General features: G+C 28.9%; 2 protein-coding genes across 2 annotated transcripts in view; one reads left to right on the top strand and one right to left on the bottom strand.

Moving 5' to 3' along the window:
* The window catches only part of LOC142330499 (multiple inositol polyphosphate phosphatase 1-like), a 461,575-nt gene that overhangs the window by 306,241 nt on the left and 132,083 nt on the right, over positions 1-23,251 (bottom strand). The window lies entirely within an intron of this gene.
* The window catches only part of mwh (multiple wing hairs), a 428,096-nt gene continuing 417,187 nt past the window's right edge, over positions 12,343-23,251 (top strand). Inside the window, exon 1 of the mRNA XM_075375789.1 lies at positions 12,343-12,646. The gene's annotated coding sequence lies outside the window, so the exon portion shown is untranslated. The remainder of the gene's footprint in view (positions 12,647-23,251) is intronic.

The raw sequence follows: 23,251 nt of genomic DNA on the forward strand, positions 1-23,251 counted from the left end.
TTAAAAGATAACAAAATACAGAAAAAAATTCGTCATAATTACATTAATTAATGTAAAAAACATTTTAGATTAATTTTGTTTAACATGGCCCGTTGGTGTGTAATAATATATAGAATTACAATTATAATTTATAAAACCGCTTATCAACAATTATCAGTAGTAATACACCTTCTAGCGCTTTCAGAAAATTATTTCCATCTTCAGGAATGGAAGATACGTATTTATGAGTATTGACTATCCAAGCGCTTTCGGATTATTCCTCCATCATCAGGGATTACTGATTAATTATGAATTTTATAGTTGTGCATATAAAGTTTTATAAATGGGAATTAAAATGAAAAAAACAATTAAAATATTATGTTCATAACAGTTGATTGTCAATAGTTAAAATATAAGTCAACGTTAAAAGAAAAACTTCTTGTCAATAAGATGTTTACAACTGTTATCTGATGGAGAAATAATCCGAAAACACTTGGATAGTCAATTGTTGGAAAGTGGATACTCTATTTTTATATAAATTGTATAATACCAGCGGTGCCAAATGTTAAGAAAATAATATTTACTTCTCATATTAATTAAGTTACATAAATAAAATAATACTTGAATAAATATAACAATTGATCGTCAACTATTAAAATTAAGCCATACGTAATTCGTCTTGTCATTACGGTGGTCTGAAATGTTGTGTTTATAATAAATACGCTGACTGCGACTTACAATTCAGCATGTCCATGACATGCCGAATTGTCATTGCATTGCATGACCATCGTTCCTTTACAAACAGTATTAAAGAACATATAAATTGTATAAACAAAGGATACATAGAAAAGCTAATGTTGCCAAACACTTTCTGAATCAAAATCATAATTACTACCCAGACCAATTTAATTAATATACTTGATTATTCTAATAATATATATAAAACTAATATTTTAGAAAAATGTCATATATATTTTGATAATAAAAAACTGATAAACGAGCAAATAAAATTTGATAATGGTATTTTACTCAAACAAATTTTAAATAATAATTGTTGATTCCTATTTTGGCCAAACTGATTCCCTTCCAGTAAACATAAAAATTGAGACCAAATAATGACAAGACGAATTAATGACTTAATTTTAATAATTTTGACGATCATTGTTGTATTTAAACATAGTATTATTTTATTTATATAATTTAATATGTGAAGTAAATAATACTACTTACATAACTAAATACCGTACGTTCCTGAAAATGAAAATAATTTTCTGAAAGCGGTAGAACGTGTATTACTACTGATAATTGTTGGTAATCGGTTTTTATAAATTATAATTATATTTCCCTAAAAGATATTTCCATTTAATTTGATATAAAACCACTAGGAAAATCAGGCTTGTGCGTTAGCGGAGTTGTTCAGCAGACTAAGTTAGAATAAAGGCACTTAAATGAAAAAGACAGAACATAAATAAGAGACTAAAAAAAGACGAAAACTATCAAAAAATGGTTACCTCTCCTAATATAAACTGCTTAAATAAATTAAGTAATTATTAGGAGTGACTACGGATGAAGGCACTAATACGTCTCAGCCTTTCATCCGGAGGTCCCGGGTTCGAATTCCGGTCAGGTATGACACTTTTTATACGTACAAATTTACATTTTTGTGTTCCTACGTCTCGTTTTAAATTTCTATGGTGAATTAATTCATCAGTAAAAGAAAAAAAAAGATTATTAAGTAACACAATCCATTAAAAATAAAACATTTTTTAAATCCACTCGTCAGTAATTTTAATCCTTAGTTTTTTAACCAAAAATTAAGAAACTTGCTAGCGATTTTATTTAATAATTTGCTATTAGAATATTACTATTAGAATTTTATATTAGAATATATTGCTATTAGAAAATTTGTTTTCTAATGACCGTTAAAAAACATTTTCGGAATTGTATAAACAGTACTTGTAGGTCGAAATTACTCAAATGAGACCAAAATTTACTTTTATTTTTAAATAAGTAATATATTAAATCTTACTCCTAATGTTGATCAATTGTCTAAACTTTCAATATTTCGCAAAAGTTTCTACAAGCAAACAAACGCGCTTTACTAAAGGCCAGTTTTGTACAATGAATCTATGAATGTGAGTATACACTCCCCACTGCAGCTCCTCATACAGTTACAAAATATTGGAGAAGAGATTGAGCATACCCAAAATATATTTGTTTAGTAATTCCAGTATCTTTAATTCTGATTCAATTTTTTTTTGCAAATTGTAGGATTAAAAACTTTAATTTTGTACACAAATAGCCGATGAATGCGTACCATTTGAGTTCATTACCCAGAATAATACCAATTATTAAATATTGTTAACTATTTTTATAGAAGAATATAAGCAAGTTATCAGACAGGAAGTCCATCGGGCTGGTCTAGTGGTTAACTCATCATAGTAAATCATCTAATTTCGAAGTCGAGAGTTCTAAGGTTCAAATCCTAGTAAAGGTACTTTTATACGGATTTGAATACTAGATCGTGGATACCGGTGTTCTTTGGTGGTTGGGTTTCAATTAACCACACTTCTCAGGAGTGGTCGACCTGAGACTACACAAGACTACACTTCATTCATATTCATACATATCATCCTCATTCATTCTCTGAAGTGATATCTTACGGTGGTTCCGGAGACTAAACAGCAAAAAAGAGGAGTTATCAGACAGAAAGGAGGTATTAGTAAATCTTACTTTTATATAAATTATTACATTTTTCTTTTGACTTCTGGGAAAAGGAGATTTTAGTTGGTTTTTTGTAATTTAATGTTAATAGATGTCGGTTTAGTTACGCTATCACCTTCTGAATCCCTTCTAATTCGGTCGATCGGTATTCCCATGAGTTGTTTCAAAATATTAACTTCGTTGGAAAATAACATAATTTTACATTTATCGATGTTTAATTTAAGTAAATTATTTACATATATGTTATAAATAAATAAAGATAATACACTGCCTAGTTAGATGCTATATCGGAGACATTTCTCTTTCATCGAAATGTCGATCGATAATTAATAACTGTTTATTGTTCTTAAGATAACTTAAGAAAAATTTAAAGGCAATGAATACCAGTTTTTCAGAATAATTTTTATAGCATAGTTAGATAGCGGAACCGTGTCGAAGGCTTTTTCCAAAACTTGGGAACATTACCAATAATTTTTTGTTTTCAACAAGTTTTGTTACAGCAGACTTCCGATCTTGTGATCAACGATTAGATGCCTCAGTAAAAAAAAAAAAAACATTTTTTAAAGGTTTTAGATAAATTGCTTAGAAGAATTTTGTTCCTTAACATAATAATTTAACCGTAATTGTCTATATAAAAAGCTGTTAATTTTTTCTGTTCAGTTCGTTAAAAAATGTATCGTTATAATAATTTTTTATGCGATGTGAAATAGACAAGATTTTTTATCGGTGAATTTGGAAAGAAGGTAGATTGCACAGTATCAGGTTTTTATTAATAAAAACAATTTTCGTGTAGGCAAAATAATTTATTCATCTAGTAAAAAAAATTATCTAAAAATGCAAATAATGGAAAAGTACGAGAAATAACTCACTAAAAGATCATATTTTTGCTACCGGTTTTTTCAGTATAATTTATTACTTAATTTAAATAATTTTAATAGTATTTTTTTTTTAAATACATCTATTTTCTTTACATATTTCAGGTACCATCGATTATCCATTTTTTCACCACTTTCACGTCTATATATTGTAATTTTTATTAGTTTCTTTTCCATAGAAGTTCTGATTATTCGAGCATGTAATATGATAATAATATTTTATTGAACATAACAGTTTACTTAATACTCATGAACCAACGTTTATTTATTTATTTGTTAAAAATGTGTATTTTTTATTTTCTCTATTTAAACGGCAATTTTCATCAACTATTTACAATAACATAATATTTAGAGAAATTGAAAGTTTGAAATTCCGTTTTTAAATATGACCGGCGTAAAATAAATTTATTACGCTTTCCCTATTTTATTAATGTTTTCATTTTTATATACATATTTTCCAAATTTTAGTAATACTGTCGATCAGATTTTCTAAAAATATGATCAATTTATACAGTTGTCTATTATAAAAATAGTGAAAATATATTAAGTTTTCTAAATTAATGTTAATTTAGAAAATATTATTTTTCTAAGAGCACTACCATGGCCGTGTCAAGAGAAATATGTAGATAATATATAATATGTATGTATATATGTATGTATGTATGTATATATAATATAATATGTGGAAAAGTTTGGGAACCATTAGTTCCCAAACTTTTCCGAGTGCGGCGCCCTTTTTCAATTAAAAATTTTCCATGGCGCCCTACCGTAAGTAAAAGTATGACTTTTAATAATAAATAAAACACGTGTATCTTCATTATTTTTTTACTTTATTAACATTAAATTAATAATTATAAATGTCTTGGTTCGATTAATTATGAAGCTTTTAAAATATTTCGCGGCGCCCCTGTGAAGAGGCCGTGGCTCCCCGGGGCGCCGCGGTGCACAGTTTGGTAATCACTGTTGTAGACTATTAATGGTCAGATTACCCTTCGAGCGCGGGCCAACTTTGCCCGAATTCATTTAAGAATTTACTCATTAAACATTCCCAAACAAAGACAACCATCCAGCCCAAAATCTCTCTCATGAACATACTCGCGCCTCCTTAATTTAACTTTTATCTAAATAAAGCCAAACTTTTTTTTTTCTCGATATTAAACTATATCCTCTTAGCCGAGAACAATTTTACCCTGATTGATACCTCATACCTAACTTCTCCAAAAAAAACCCCGTAAAATCAGACTACATCTCGGAGATTCTGACGACAAACTCAGGAGTTTTAATATAAGATGGATTTGGGATTGTTTTGACGTAATACGTATGCCTATAACAGACACTAATTTTCCCAAAATCATTTAGAAGAGTTTGAGGTATAACTTTATCTGTTTGTGTTTTAACTGTATTGCCATAATTTAATTAAAGTAACAGTTATAGTTTATTAGCGAAAAAAGGATATCTGTTACTTATTAGTATATATGTTACGGTAAATTTGATAAATCCGGTGATTATGCATAATTACCGGTGAATTTGATTAATCACCTCCTTTGTTGGAGAATACGCGTATCATATATAATTTGTTTATTTAACATTAATTAGGCGAGGTTAGCGAGCGAAGCGAGCATAGACTATGTTTGGTTAGGTTATATTGATTTATGTACGATTCGTCAGTACACGGAATCAACATAATCTAAGCAAACATATCCTACGCTCGCTTCGCTCGCTAACTTCGACTAATTAGCAGTAATGTTTTGATTATTTAATAATAAATTCAGTAATTACTACTTGTAGTAGAGTTATTATTTTAATATGTAAAATGTCCAGTATATTTAATAAATTGCTACATATTTATTAAATTCTCCAACATTTAAAAAATTACTCAGATTCACCGGTAATTATACATACCGGCTTATCAAATTTACCTAACACATATATATTTGATTTTCACTAGTACGTCCACTGGTATACCTTTTTCTGGCAATACCAGAATACTTTTTAAATCATGAAATGCGGGACAGTTATTTTGTTTTATTTTTTTTAGAATATATTTTGATAATTCAGAAAATCGTAAAATCACTGTTCGGAGAAAGAACTAGTATCGGCTTAATAAATCTCTATATGCTAGGTATTTACATTATATTTATTTTAAGTATAACATTTTGAATTCTATAAAAAGCTTTTAATGTTTATATGAAGAAAACATTAGAAAAATAAAATGATTTAAAAAATTTCGCAAAGTGTTGGATAACTTTTCCAAAAAACTTTATTGTTGATAGATTTTAATTTTAAATACATCATAGGGTTTTTGAAATGGGATTTTTAAATATTAATGAATTAATTATGCAGCATTTAGGAAAAAATTGCGAAAATGACCAAAATTTTCTGTAAGAAAATTTGAGTCCAATTCGACCCTCTTGATTAAATGACGTCCTTACCTTAAAAATTATTCAGAATTTAAAATATAATTAGTAAAAAACAAAGTTCTTAGTAAAAAGATTCCCGGTTGAATCTCTTGACCAAATTACGTTTTTATCATCAAAATTTTATTGTATTAAGAGTATATTTGTCAAAAAAAAAATTGTAAAAATATTTGAGTTCTAATTCTTTCTCCTCTTTCTCGAGAGCTACCTCATATAATATTTTTAATAATAGCCACAACATAAAAAACAACCTGAAAAAACGTAAAAAAGAGTCAGAAATTGTAAGAATTCTATAAATGTTTACCTCCTTGTATGAAGGAAAAGAGGTATTGTGATGGCGAAAAATTTTGATCTACAGATTTCAACGGAAATATCCATTTTGACCATCCCTGAATCCATTTTGACTAATTTTGGGGTGATGTCTGTACGTACGTACGTATGATGTATCTCGCATAACTCAAAAACAATTCCAAAATCCAAAATTTCAACATCCTATGGCCATAGGATGTTGGAATTTTAGATTTAGGACTGCTGTAACATCTCGTTGTTCATCTGATTACAGTCGACTTGACCAAAAGTGTTCAAAAAAGCACAAAATCCGAAAAAAATTGTATTTTGGATTTTTTTATAATTGCAATAATAAGATTTCATTGAGAGCGTTTGAACGATATGTCACAAGCGGTACTTATTTTCATCGGTCCCAGAGTTATAGCCAAATAAAATTTTAATTAATGAAATATTTAGATCTTACAACGGGAAGGCACATCGGTTCTTCCGACTTCATCTCCTTTTTTTAAATTTTTTCTTATTTAAATATATTGATTTATTGATAATTATTAACCTCTGATTGTAAAAAAAATGTTTACAATAAATAATATTCAATAATGACAATTAAAAAAAATTAAAAAAAAAAATTAGAAGTTACTAATGAGATAAAATTGTATATAATTTCATTTAAAAAAAAATGTCTATATGCAATTAAATATGCGTTCAAGGAAGTTATGTGATGTCCACATCAGATTTTATTTATTTATTTTTTGGTAAAAATGTGGTATAAGTACCTAGTTATTTTTTATCTTTGATGTTCTATATTTTGGTGATAGCTATTATTTAGATGTCACAAATGTGTTCTTCCCTCAGTAATCGGTCTCCGAATTTTCAGATATCAACTCGGTTGAAGTAGTTCTCGACGTTCCATCAATAACGTAGAGCTCGCTGATGGTACACCATAAATGATGAGCTTGTGCTTTACAGCTACTATATTTTCTTTTAAAAAACACTCGGCAATATGATCACTGTATTGATGTTTTGCATTACGGTATCAAGGAACGTTACGTCGCATTTCCCTCCATGTACATTTTTTTATTTAGAGTATGTGCTGCGATGTTCAGATCCACAAGGATGTACGCAGTTAACTGTCAGATGATGGTAACCTTCGAACTGCAAACAGTGATAAGTCTTCTAAAAATTATTAAAACTGTATTGCCTGGAAGAATGTAATTCCTTATAATGAAAAGAAAGGTTTCGTCTCCTTTAGTCGGAACGAGCACAATAATCACCCGTTTGATATATCTCTGGTTACCACCAGATTCTCTTAATTCAATAATCTTAAATTCCACGCTATCGATTGTATTTCGGACGCCCAGTTTTAGCCTCGGTGATCTTTACAGTTTTAGTCATCCCTCTGGTGGGTTGTGCATCTTTGCAAAAAAATCTGATATGGTCATCACATGACTTCCTTCTACGTCTATTAAATTACATATACACCTTTTCTTTAAAATGAAAAGTCCATAAAATTTTATTTCATTAATAACTTCTGATATTTTATTATTATTATTATTGAATAATTATTTATTGTAATTTTTTTTTACAGTCAGAGGTTAATAATTATTAATAAATCAATATATTAAAATCAAAAGATTAAGTCGGATTCGAACCGATATGTCTTCCTCTTGTAAGATCCAAACATTTCATTAATTAAAATTTAATTTGGTTATAACACTGGAACCAATGAAAATAAGTACAACTTATGATATATCATTGAAAATCTCCCAATTAGGGCTTATTAATGCCGTTAAGAAAAAGTCCAAATCCAAACTTCATAGATTCTGGGCTTTTTTGGACACTTTTGTTTCAGTCAATTGCAACCAAAAGAGGAGGTGCACAACTAGATGTTACAGCAGTTCTAAATCCAAAATTTCCGCTTCCTACGGCTAATCGTTTTTGAGTTATGCGAGACACATACTTACGTACAGACGTCATGCCAAAACTAGTCAAAATGAATTCAGGGATGGTGAAAATGGATATTTCCGTTGAAATCTGAAAACCGAAATTTTTCGCTATCACAATACTTTCTTTATTTCGTACAAGGAAGTAAAAATGGTACCTAACATCTTTTAAATAATTGATCTCATTAAATTAGTGGACATCCCTAGTTTGTTTTCCTATATACTTTCCCACCTTAATTTCATTTCAAATCAATAAATCACCGACCGATATTCCGCTTGTACTGGTAATTTAGTTTTTATCAAATCAAACTAGATTTGATAAAAACTAGATAACTAGATAGATTTGATAAAAGGTAATAACCTTTTCGCATTTCTTTTAACTTTTAACTTTTTTTTTCCATTAACTTTTTTCTTATTATCGATTGTTGCAATACATTTTTTTGTGCCGAAACACGTGAATTTTTTTCATCTTACTACATATTAGCTTTGAAATGTTTGGGCATTTATTTTTTTAATAAAACATCGTGTTTATGTTAAAATTTATGCAAAATTTTCTCTGATTGCAAAAACTAAGGACTCAGTAGTGAATCGAAATACAGAAACGGTATATAGTCGTTATATCAGTTATATAAACGATTTGACAGGATTTATACGGATTTTTTTTTATTACATATTTTTCTTTTATCTCCATTTTTAATAAAAAAAATTGAAATTGGGAATAACCAGTCTATTATTAATGAAATATAAATAATAACGTGTCATTTTATTCTAACTGCTTTTTTTTATTGACATTCTACTAAATTTAACAATGTGTATGTTATTATTATTTTTAAGTTACTAATAAATTTTATTTAAATCTAAAGAGAAATAGTGAATGAAAAAACAGAAATTTAATATTATTGAAAATTTTACGATTCAGTTAAGGAATATTTATTGATCAATAAATTATTCCTTGTTGTACCATAAAATGTGTTATGTAGTTATTTTTATTTTTGTAATAGAATCACTTTTTCTGTTGTCAGCCTGCGCAGAATATCTGTTTACTGTGTCAAGTACGCAATTCCCAACTTCACTTCCCTGGTTACATTGCGGTCACCTGTGGGTTTGTGTATGTCTACAATACCCGCTTCCAAACATCACAGTTGGTCTAGTGGTGAACGCATCATAGCAACTCAGATTTCGAAGTTGAGAGTTCCAACGTTCAAATGTAGTAAAGGCAGTTATTTTTATACGGATTTGAATAATAGACAGTGGATACCGGAGTTCTTTGGTAGTAGGGTTTCAATTAACCACACATCTCATAAATGGCCGACCTGAGACTATACAAGACTACACTTCGCTTACACTCGTACATATTATTCTTATTCATCCTCTGAAGTTATACCTGTCGGTGATTCCCGGAGGCTAAACAGGAAAAAAAAATACCCGCTTCCAAACATCACAGCTTAATGACATGGACGTAACGTAATCCTCAACCAAAGATTGCTTCTCTAATTCCATTGTCTGAGAAAATATGACTTTACTTTGATACGTTTATTGTACATTTCTTGTTTTCTTTTATAATCCTAAAGCCGACCAAAACAGTCTTCAATATGCACTTCAATGTGATATATTTTGGCGACTAATTTTTCATTTTAATCCATAATCAAAGATTTTTGGAGAAAAGTAAAAGTTAGATCCTCCCTATAGATTGTTTAAATTTCTATTAATATTCGGGGTAAACCAAGTTTAATTGTTTTCACCAAAATTTTTTAAGTAACTTATAATCGACTTTATTTAATTTTTTTATTAATCTCATTATATTATATGTAATAAAATCTGATGTGGACACCACATGACTTCTTTGTACGCCTGGTAAATTACATACACACATTTTTTTAATAATAGAACGTAAATAAAATTTTATTTCATAATAACTTCTGATATTTTATCTTTTTTTATTGTTATTAGTGGATTATTATTTATCTTAAAACTTTTTTTCAATCAGAGGTTAATAATTATTAATAAATCAATATATTTAAATAAAAAAAAGGGGATGAAGACTGATTCGAACCGATGTGCCTTCCCCTTTTAAGATTCAAATATTTCATTAATTAAAATTTCATTTGGCTGCAACTGTGAAACCAATGAAAATAAGTACCACTTATGATATATTATTGAAAAGCTCTCAATCAAGGCTTATTACTGCAGTTAAGAAAAAGTCCAAAATCCAAACTTCTTAGATTTTGGGCTTTTTTGTACACTTTTGTTTCAGTCAATTGCAGTCAAAAGAGGAGGTGCAAAACTAGATGTTACAAGAGTTCTAAATCCAAAATTTCAACATGCTACGGCTAATCGTTTTTGAGTTATGCGAGATACATAAGTACTTACAGACGTCACGCCGAAACTAATTAAAATGAATTCAGGAATGGTCAAATGGATATTACTATTGAAATCTGCTAACCGTAAATTTCGCGATTAAAATACTTATTTTACTTCCTACAAAGAAGTAAAAATCAAACCTTAGAAAATCTGATTTTTAAGTACGGATCTTATTCAGCTCTATATTATTTTACCGGGTTTAAAAAAATTTAAACCCCTAAAATTTAATGAAATAATTATTTAGTTCATTAGTCAGCCCGATTTGATGCTGCAATGTTCTTCAACAAGGCTATAAAAATTATATTTTACTAAATTAAATATGGTTTACATGCTTGTCCGGTGGGATCGAAAATGTTACATATCATCGGATGATAAGATACACGAACCAAAATATGTCTGTCAAATTTCAACTTTTTTTATATTCGGTTCCTCGAAATGTGATGCAAACACTGTTTATAAATAATGTTGAATATCTTTTACTTCTAAATTTGATTGACTTAATGTGTACTTTAATTAAAAAAGTTATTTATTTTAAATAGCTTAATAGGTACTTTCAGCTTTCAAAGCATTTAAAGATTAATTTTCTACGATCACTATACCGATCACCGGTATAAGTGATCACTCTTCTACCAAGTCCAAGAGCATCTGAGGAGAGTGTATAAGCTGGTAAAAGGCAGGACACTCTATTGTCCTGGGAGTGAGAAATTACTCCCGAAGGAGGAGGATTCATATAGCCAACGGCATAACGGTGCAGATACCAACAGGAAACCAGTGCATTAAAGTTCCATGGAGAATCCTTAGTAGTTCATGGCATGTCAGGACCTTACTGTAAAAGTATCTGGAAGTAAAGTCCCCCCTCAATCGGCTGTCCAGAAGCGGGTACAATAGGGTTCCATCCATTTGAGGAAGTTCTACGGAAGGAAGGACAGACAAAAGAATTTATACAAGAAAAATATAAGACAAGATCAAGAAGAAGAATAAAAAACCATTAATAATTGGAACATGGGATTTCGTAACACTACTACAAAGTGGAAAACTTGAGAATGTAGAGAATGAAAGTGAGAATTATGGGAAAGGGAAAATATGGGGAAACAAAGAGGTTAGCAAAGGTACAACAAGGTGGAGAGCAGTAGCCGTGACAGGACCTGCCCTAATGGCAGAGCACTATTATGAATGAACCATTATTCAAAAAGTCAAAAATTCAAAATGATAAAACTATTCCTCCATCATTTTATAATTTTGTTCAAAATTTAATCGGATTTAGTAATCAAAACGTATGTATGTATTTACGTACTACGTGTGTAGTACATCTTATGGGTATTTCTATAATTTTTTTTTTTTTAAGGACCTTGAAACGTCGAAATTTACAAAAGCCCCGATACAGAAAGTTTTGGCCGATAGCTATACTTTCCCTATATAGATCTGCTGTTACAGCAACTACATGACTGTAGCCGGGATAGTAAATACTAAATAAGGAAACTGTAATTAATTTATGAATAAATTGTAATTTGCTTCTAATAATTGAGATTTCTATTAATAATTGAACATAAAGTATATATTTTACTGTAAGAAAGTAAAAACGAGTCGATAATGAACAATATACAGAAATACAGACAGTCAACTATATATTGTAAATGAATGAGGGAATTTTATGTGTGTATAGGGATATTTTTTATTTGAAAGCGGGAATTTTCTGTTATACGCTGTTGTCATCTAAAACATTGTAGTTGTTTGCTTGTGAACGTAGTCAGTTGTGATAGTGTGTAGTGGAATCAATTTGATTAGGCATCACGTGTTGTTTTGTTGTCATTCATTGCCCCTCTATTCTTATTAATTAATGTAAAATTATGTATTTGTGTTAACTTGGATTAACAGTTTGTGTCATTTACTATAAATATTGTAATTGTAACTATTTAAAAAAAAAAAAATAATACAACTAAACATCAATTCTGTGCCGGTTTTTTTTTAATAAAAAAAAAAATTATTAATTTACTGTTTTGTGTTGTGTGTTGTATAGAATGGAACCGTCTTGATAAAATATCGATATAAATATATAAATAAGGTAAGTAAAACGTTTATTAATTCATGTTTTAGTTGTTTTAAATAGTGAAAAATATGTCTTTTTATTTATGTTGTTTTTAATTTGCCGATTTAGTTATAGACGTATGTGTTGGACCCTGACTGTGACACGTCTATTCCACAAAAAGCTTATATAAACTACTCTCAACTTAAGTTGAATATATTTCACTTCTAAATTTGATGGACTTCACGTACTTTAGCTTAAAAATTTATTTATTTTAAATACCTTAATAGGTACTTTCAGCTTTCAAAGCATAAAGATAAATTTCTAAACTTTTTCCTTGAATAAAATTCAAGGGATATATAAAAAAAAATAATAAAATAAGACGATTCTTCATTTCTCGAGTTTAGTTTAACAATGTGATGTTGAAATGGATTCCATGAAGGTTATGAGAATGTATTTGTAACAAAGTTTGAAAGTTTAACAAGTATTATGATAAAAAAAACAAAGATTAGAATATAGTATACAGTAACGTTTAGCTTTAAAAGATATTTTCAGAGATATTATATACCCTTCGTTTATCAGTGGTACATATATCAAATGGCTCTGCTGTTACTGATGTCTGCTTGTGCTTAGGAAACCTATTAGACTGTGTTTCTACGATATATTAAGATTTACGTTAAAATTATTCAATAAATCTTTATGTCATCTTTAATGTATTTTGGAATTTTATATGGTTCGAGAGTGTTAGGCTTGTAATTTATTATGCGAAATTTTTTTAATGTGTCGTTAATCTAGAAATGCTGATCGACTAAATATAAAAATTAAAAATCCTGAAAGTTTATGAATACTAAATAAAAAAAATAATAATTTACCATAAAACAGAGTCGAATAAGTGAAATAATCTTTTTATTCTGATCGGTAAATAACCAATCACACTTAGCTAATCATACTAAATATTAAGATCAGGTTAGGAATGTATGTAAGAAACTGCCCAGGCATATATCGGGTGGTAAAACCTTGTTCAGGATAGCATCACTAAAAGATAGTTATGATAAAAGTATATATCAGTTATTTAAAAAAATAAACTCGTAAAATAATATTAATTCATGCAATTACAATATATTATTATGTTTTACAAAGTATAAGAAAATAATTCATATAAGGGAAGGCATTAATGAAAATTATTTTGGGGACATATTTATGTATACGGTGAGTTGTAGAGAGAAAATTCATGGTTTTTTTAAAATAATTTTAGTGGCGTAGTGGTAGCATCTCGGCCTATCTTCCGGAGGTTCCGGGTTCGAATCCCTGTCATTTTTTATATGTTACAAAATTTTCATTTCATATTTCCATTCACAAGCTTCAAAGCTTATATTGTGAATTAATCATAAAAAAATGAGTATACTTTTGTATATATATATTTAAAAAAATATTATTTATATAAAAGAGCATTTAATTATATTTTAAACTTATCGATGGAAGATTTTTTTTAATGTTTGGATAATTAAAAATTGCGACAAAAACATAATAACGTTTTCTCATAAGTATTGTGTTAGTTACACGAAAATATTTGTATTTTATAGTTTGATAAAAGAAATTATATTTTTATTTTTTTTAAGAATAAATAATAATTCTTTCTAGTAATAATTGTATGTACTAGAATAATTTGTTTAATTTTCTAATTATCGATCTACATGTTACATAAATGAGCTTGCGGGAGAATAATCTTATGAATCCCGGCTTGAATGTACACGATCTCATTATTTATACGAAACTCGTTGATCGTTGATATTTCAATAAAAAGTGACTACTACAAATTAATCGTACGTAAATTTCAATATTAACAAAACTTGTTCCAAGAAAGCAGAAATAATAGTGTTTACCGTATTCAATTTAATCTATCCGTTAGTTCTAGAGTACAAAAAAAAAATTATAAAAAAATTTGTCGCAGTAAGTGCGTCAGAAGGGCGAATTTCCGTTTTAGTCGACGTTGAAAATGTACTTAAAAATTGTGTTTTTTGCCTCTTAACTCCGATTCCTGTTAACCGATTCGCTTGAAAATCATTAGCGTTTTATTTCTACTAGGTCTACATTATCCTACTAAGTTTCATGAAAATCGGTTAAAAATTGGCCACAGCCGAACGAAAAAAACCGAAATTGTATCCAAAAACTCCGTTTTATGGTTCAAATTCCGATTCTAGTGAACCTATACGCTTGAAAATCAGTAAGGCTCTATTCCCAATAAGTTTGTGTATCACCCCACCAAGTTTTGTCAAAATCGGTTGAGATTTGCGTCCGGTAGAGCTGACAAAAAAGTATTAAACAGATATATATGTATATAAATATCACCAGGTGCATTAGCGATTTCCAAATTCTTTGGAAATCCGCTAAAAACAGTGAAATATATATATATCCAGTCATACTAACCGTTGGGTAAAAATTTTATATGTAATAAATAAATAAATGAGAAATCGTTTTGTATTTAGTTATGCATCTAAGTAAAGACACACTAGATAATATAGTTTTTTAATGATTAAAATTTTCTGGAAGCTATAATATTGTTTTTATTTTTTTTCAAAATTCTTGTTTTTCTCATTTGTTTCAATACATTTCTAGTCTACCGATCAACATTACGGTAATTAATGTTACGGTAACAGTTGAACCTACAGTTCTTCTTTGCACCTAGAATCACTTCTTCCACCTCAATACACTTCGACAGCGTAATTTCAGTTTCACAGTGACTAATTATTTTTATTATTCCTTTAACGGTTAATTTTTTCTTCTTCAATTTTATCTTAATTTTTGAGTATCATCCTGAACAGTCGTGATTTAATAAGGTTATTGTTATTTAAAATCTCATAACCGACGGCCGCTTTGTCGGTAATAAAAAGGAAATTAATTTTTTTTTAGATACAGGCTGAAAATAGTTTTCTTTTGTGAAATAATTTATTATGTTATTATTAGGTAAATTTCATAAGAAAGCTACCTAAGGGTAATGGGTACCATGATTTGACTTCCGGAAAATTTCGACATATCTTCGCGTTTCATATCCTCCAGACCCCAAAACCATCGTCAGTTCAAATGTTTATATACACATTTATATTTATCACTTTCTAGTGGAGACGATAACTGCTGTAATTTTGCGCCAATCACTTTCAAATTGATACATAAAATTTAACAACCCAAAATCTCGGTCGAGTTCGTTAATGGCCAAAATCGGACCATGGGGGAGGAAATGAGGGTGGTTTCTCGAAAAAACAAAATATCGCTATAACTTTCTTATTAAGTAAAATATCGAATTCATTTAAAGTTTCTACTATTCTTTGAATAAGAGCCTAAAACTTATCTACGTAAAGCTTTTTGATGTCACCTACCATAGGCCCAGGGGGTGGAAAAAATTTGGTTTTGAAGACAAAAAAATCATACCTCCTTTAATAGGCACAGTATCGAATCGATTTAAAGTGGTTGTTAATCCTCTAAACATTACTTAAAACTTTTGTTTGAAACAATTTTTGATATGAGCAACCCTTACGGTAAGGGATGACCAAAATATTGCGGGAATTGTAAGAAGGTGGGGCTTGTCGTATGCTAAACATGTGAAACATTTTTTCACATGCAACCATTGTCGTATTGAATAAATTTGAAGTTTTTCTTTACTTTAATGTGGAAATCTTTTATATCCCCTACTTAGCAGCGGTGAAAATGTACCTTCGCCTTCCGGCGTGCCGAAAGAGAATTTTTTTTATTGTTTGTTAAAACAGCTTTTTAATTAATCTTCTTACAAGGATATCTATCCAATTTAAAATTATAATATTAAAAATTATGTGATTTTATAGTAAAATTTTCAAAAATTAAATGATTTTCGTGAAATTTACTAAACGGTTAAAGTTTTATTTAGGATTAGTACAAATAAAATTTTTATACTTTGATTTAATTCCTTCATGTTAAAATTTTTTTAAATTAAAAGATTTTTTAAATGTTGTGTTATACCGGATGATTGAGTAATTTTTATAGTAAAACCTTAGCAATAAATCGAGTGTCCGATTGAAGTGTACATAAAACAGAATATCTGTCTATGTGTAGGTAGTGTGAGCGATAAAGGATCTTTGTTTTCTGGATCTAAACGATTCTTTTACTAGTTTATTTATTGAACCTTGTTATAGTTTTAGGCTAAAACTTGTTTATATTTATCGTTTTATCTTTTTGCCGATAAGTTTAAAGGTTAATTATTCACTTCATAATAAAGTAAAAAGTATCCAGATCTGTTTTATTTTATTTCCCCATCGTGTTTTTGTTATCCTACACAATTATACGATTATTTTAATTTTATTTAAAAATACTTAATAAAATAAAGAAAAATGCTTCTATTTAATTAGTTTTTGATATTACTGGAATTTCACCCAAATGAAATGTGCAAAAGTAATTTTTTTTTGTAAATTTTTTTTTATCCAGTTTAGGCGTGGTTTACTTGCTAACGGTTTTTCTATTATAAGCCATTTTTGATGTAAAAGCTTTTCAATCAAAAATGATTTTTCTTAAAAATAAAGATGAAAAAAATATATTTTCTGTTCATTTTTATAAGTCGAGCTAGATAACGCATATGATAATTAAAAGCGACCGTAATTTTACACCAAACCTAAAAATTATGTTTTTTGATTTAAAATGTTTTCTTTAGTTTTGTATGACATATAAAAAAATATTAGAATTACACATCTAGGAGCTATTTTTTTACCAAATTAATGCCATAAAATTTTATAACTACGTTACATTACATACGGAATAAAAATCAGGATTAAATTTTTCGGTAGATGTTAAGTGATCAATACGAACATGCAATAATATATATACGTATATGCTAGTATCCCCGACGCGGCTTCGCCCGCATTATATGGTTACTTGCGTTCCCTATCGCGGTCAAATTTTTTATTTTATTTTATGTTTTTTAGTCAAGTAACCGGATGCAGGCGTAACCAGTCGCGTTGCACATATAGTAATAGTGGCAATGACTCTGTTGATTGAGCCGCCGCGCCGTGCATCGTCCGCACCCCTTAAAAAATTATTAAAAAACCTAAAATGTTTAGATATTTACCTGAAAAGTATTTGCCAGCCCAAATCGAATCAATGTTTTGTTTAATATAGTCGGAAATTGGGGAAATTTAAAATCGTTGTTCCAAATTTTTTTTTTTTAGGTAGAATTTTGAAAAATCTAGAAATTGGTATTTAAATATCATAAGAAGATTACGCACACCAAAAATCAAATTGATATCATTTTTTACCGAGAAATCCCAAAATCAGCTGGATTTCAAAAATCCATCTTAATTAACCCTTTAAACTCGGAATTGAAAAAAAAAACTAAAAATTTTTGTTTTTAGATATTCATGGGAAGACACACCAAACTGAAATTGATGCCGACCTCCGTACGCGAATGGTAGCGTCTCGGCCTTTTATCCGGAGGTCCCGGGTTCGAATCCTCGAATCCCGGTCAGTCATGGATTTTCACACGCTACAAATCATTCATCACATCCTCTGAAGCAATTCCTAAACGGTGAACCCAAGTTAAACAAAAAAAAAAAATACTCAAATTGATGTCTTCATTTGTTAACCGAGAAATTACAAAAAAAAAATGGTAGGCCTAAATGTTATTATTAATCCATTTTAACCATTTAAACTCTGAATTTCAAAAAAATCCTTCTTGCTTTGCACTTTCATCGTAAGAAGAACATGTATACAAATTTTCATCAATTTATTTTCTCTACTTTTTTTTGGGAGTTGGTTATGAATCAGTCAGGACGTTGTTTTATAGTAAATATTATAGTAAAATAAATAAAATATATTTTCTATTTTTGTAAAATAAACACGAGTGTGGTAGAGAATGTATTACGAGTAATTATTAAAATAACCCTCCATTTTTTATTTTTACGGCTGTTTTTATTTTTTAATGTATAAAAGAATATTCTATCCAGGAGAATATTCTATCCATCTTCATGGGAAAATGATTCTGATATTATAAATAAGAGAAAAAAAAAAGTCATTTAAACATTAGTGCTGAAATGTTTTGTTTTAGAGTTACGGACGTTTTTTTCTGAGTTATCTTACTTCAATTAAATCACTGATTGGCTTATAGTTAAAATTAATATCTGACATGAAATGATCGTTTGAATTTTAAATACTGCTGCTCTCATAAAGAAACGTAAATACGTTTTGAGGCGAGCAATACAGTTGACATTGACATGAAATGGTGACATTTTTTAACATTCATTAGAAATTAATAAAGTTTGAATTAGTTTATTTTCTTTTCAACAGTATCTTCAAGGTTAATCAATAAACGTTTTCCGGTTTAATTATTTATAATTTTTATTTTTTGTTCAATTATTATATAAAATCGTATAAATGCCTGCCAAGTTTACCTTCTAATTAAAGTCTAATTTCTCATACGAGTATTTGCTTTTTTATTAACTTTATTTACGTCAATTTTTTTTAAAAATTAAATATTCTACAAAATTTATTACAAAAGTTTTATTTGTTAATTGACAAATTAACAATTTTATTTTACTAAATCAAACCTAAAATATCGTATTTTAGATTTTCTTTTTGCTGTTTTATTTTTTTTTAGTTTTACGTGATTGTTATCAAATTATATTACACACAAAAAAAAAAAAAATTCATTTAAAATAAAAAAAAATATAATTGTTTTTTAGCATAATTAGTGTCAAATATCTAATGTTGACACAATATCAAAATTTTTCCTTTTACGCCTATTAAATTACATATACACAATTTTTAAAATGAGAAGTACATAAAATTTCAGTTTATTAATAACTTCTGATATTTTTTCATATATATTTTTTTTATTGTTATTATTATTATTGTGGATATTATTTATTGTAAACATGTTTTACAATGAGAGGTTAATAATTATTAATAAATCAGTATATTTAAATTGAAAAATAAAAGTTAAAAATAGAAGAATCTTATTCGAACCGATGTGCCTTCCCCTTGTAAGATCCAAATATTTCATTAATTAGACTTTTATTTAGCTATAACTCTCGAACCAATGACAATAAGTACCACTTATGATAAATTATTGAAAATCTCTCTTATTACTGCAGTTAAGAAAAAGTTCAAAATCTAAATTTATTTGGATTTTGGGTTTTTTTTTTGACACTTTTGGTTCAATCGATTACAGTCAAAGGGGGAGGTGCACAACTAGATGTCACAACAGTCCTAAATCCAAAATTTCAACATCCTACAGCTAATCGTTTTTGAGTTAAGCGAGAAACATACGTACGTACAGGCGTCACGCCGAAACTATTGTCAAATGGATTCAGGAATGGTCAAAATGGATATTTCCGTTGAAATCTGAAAACCGAAATTTTTCGTGATCACAATAGTTCCTTGTACGAAGTAAAGTAATCTTCGATTACTTCGAAATGAAGTAAAAAAAAATTAAAAACTCACTTTCCGACCTAAGTTTACAGATGATTTTTTTTTTTTTTTTTTTTTTTAGTTCTACGTATATATATTTACAAATTCACACACACATTTACAAAATAATTTTTACTCAAAAAAATTTCTAATAACTGAAAATCGATTTGCTCAAATTTGGTTTAGTCAATGAAAAAATATAACTTATTAAATAGTTTATAGGGCGTATTTTATTTTTGTACGTTTCAAAGGGCATAAATTATATTAACATAAAAAAAAGACTATCCCACCGGGTTGGTCTAGTGGTGATCGCGTCTTTGCAAATCGGCTGATTTTGAAATCGAGTGTTCTAAGGTTCAAATCCTCGTAAAGGCAGTTACTTTTATACGGATTTGAATGCTAGATCGTGGATACCGGTGTTCTTTGGTGGTTGGGTTTCAATTAACCACACTTCTCAGAAATGGTCTTAGACAACACTACACTTAACATACACTCATACATATCATCCTCATTCATCCTCTGAAGTAATACCTCACGGTGATTCTCGGAGGCTAAACAGGTATCAAAACACTGTTCTTTTTTATAATAATTTAATTAATGAAATAAAATTTCGTAGGTTAGAAATGTGACCGATTCAGTAATAAGTAAAATTTTAAGATTTGGAAACTTTTATTATTAAGTAAAATAAGCTACTAAGCATTAAACTCATAGGTAACAATGTAATGTTCCTACTATAATTTTATGTAGATATTTATTTAAATGGTTGTCGACTTTCTCGTTGAAAAATAGTTTTGATAAAACGTCTGTATTTCTTCAACGTACATTAAACGATAAGTAGATTACATCTTTAATCCTACACCGTAATTTAATTATGATAACTCTGACCCGGTGACCCGCTCTAGTAAGGTAATTTGTGCTACAGTAATATCTGGTTGAATTTATTCAGATACTTTTTGTCATTAGAGGAAAAGAGATATCATCAGGGTACTGTTGAGATAATTTAAAATCCGTTTAGATATATTTTTCTTAGTTAAGAGATTCGAATTATATTTTGATTTATATGAATTTGTCGACGTCCGTGACGAGCTGGTAGCATCTCAGCCGTTCATCGTGGTAGGACCCCGGTTCAAATCTCGGTCATGATCATAGTATTTTTTCCTGCTATAAAATGTTCATTCCGTATTCCAAAGCACCTTACACTTTTAAGCGCTTTATTTGGAAAATTAGTCATTAAATAAATAATGAATTAAAATAAATCCCATTTAAGTATTAATTGGGTAATTTACAAACAAAATTTCTTTTTCCCCTAAAGTGTTTATTTCCTATATATATTAATTATGCATCTGATTAATAAAACTGATATATCGATATATACAAAAAACAAAACTACTGTGTCTACAAATCTACTGTGTCGATAACAACTTTCAAATCATAATTAAATGAAGCGAGTTTTACAAAATACAAAATAAAACATAACGATGTTTTATTTTGTATTTTGTAAAACTCGCTTCATTTAATTATGATTTGAAAGTTGTTATCGACACAGTAGATTTCATTTATAAGTAATATAGATGCACTTTTATTACTCGCGCAGGGTATTAGGTCGTCTACTCGCTTTTTTAATGCTGTTGTTAGAAACGTGACATTTCTAACAGTTATATTACTACATTATCTTTCTTTTATATCTTTTTCTTTTTGAAGGATTAAAAGAAGTTCAACAATAATTGATCTTATATTTTCACAGGCCGATTCTTTAAGGTTGTGGGTACTTGTTGGTAAATCGATCTTCGCTCACTCGTTCTTCGATTTTATTGCGCTGTATATTTTCATGACAAAACGTATTCGATATCCGTTGTCGCACGATACTTAGGTATTTAATCTCTAGAATTGTGTAGTCTTCTTTCAGTTTCTTGAACGTATTTCATGTTTAATCTTATTACCTTCAGCATAAGGAAAAATAAATCTTTCTACGACTAAATAAAAGAATACGGTACGGAACAGACACAAAAAAATCTCACCCTAGTCGGTTATATATTTTAAACTTACGTTATTTTATGTTTGACATTTAGAATTGAAAAATATTCCTTTTTATCCATTAATTTTTAATGAAATTAAAAAATAGACCATTAATAATAAATAATATTTCTGTGCTGTTAATGATATATTTTAGGTGAAAAAACGTAATTTTTTTTTCTGGAGGACCGACTAAGTTCCCTATAGTTTTAACTGTAAGGGATTAGATTAGATCATAAGATATATAATAATAGACGACCTGTTTAATTATTAAATACCCAAAAGTAAAAACAGATAAGGGAATGATAGATCCGAACTACAGGTAATTAATAAAAAATAACAAAGGAATTTATGAAAACCGTACACATATATAAACCCATTGTCGTAAAATCGGGACTTCGCTGTGATGAAGTGAATGAAAGATTCTATATCTATTTGGCCTTCAGGCAACCTGTTATTGAGCGCAGTCTACACAACTTCAGCAAGATGTAAGAGGGCTCCATATTATCATTCTGCGGAAACATAAAGTTCTCCTACATATCAGACTATATTTGCCGTAATAGTCTGCTCATGAATAAAGGTCACCCAGAAATTCGATTATGCATGACATAAGACCGGATATTCACTTTCGGACAGTTGCGGACGAATTCTACCGATTCAGCCATTTAATGTTTTTCACACCCGGTTTCAAAATTGGTTTACAGTATCTCTTAAATATCTTTTCGACAGTGTGACGTTAAAAACTTAAATTAGCAAATTCTCCTACCTAAAAATGATCTATTTTTCGGTATGAGGCAACTTCTTGAGATGTACTAGGGCATTTTTGAAAGTAACTGTGAAAAATATCAAATAGCCACCGTTTAGATTGTTGTAGCCCAAACAGTTTTTTAACATCAAAATCTTTACTTTATAATGCCTTTTAAAATTATGTGTCTACTATTTCCATTTAAAATTTTTGAGATGCTTCTCCCAAGAGGGGCCCAATTTGGTGCATGATATACGGTGGTTTCATATCAAAAAGTAGATCATATCGTGGTAGAACCATTTGTTGAACTTCATTTTTCTATGTTCAGTCATGGTAAAGTTATTTAAGAATTTGCATTTTTTTTTCGTCAAGGTTTGAGTTATTTTATGTAAATATTTTCAGAAACATTTTATACTTATATTTAAATTTATTGACTAATGTAAACTTTTGTCTTCCTTGGT

The sequence above is a fragment of the Lycorma delicatula genome, chromosome 9 (genome assembly GCF_047948215.1).
Source record: "Lycorma delicatula isolate Av1 chromosome 9, ASM4794821v1, whole genome shotgun sequence".
Taxonomy (NCBI): Eukaryota; Metazoa; Arthropoda; class Insecta; order Hemiptera; family Fulgoridae; genus Lycorma; species Lycorma delicatula.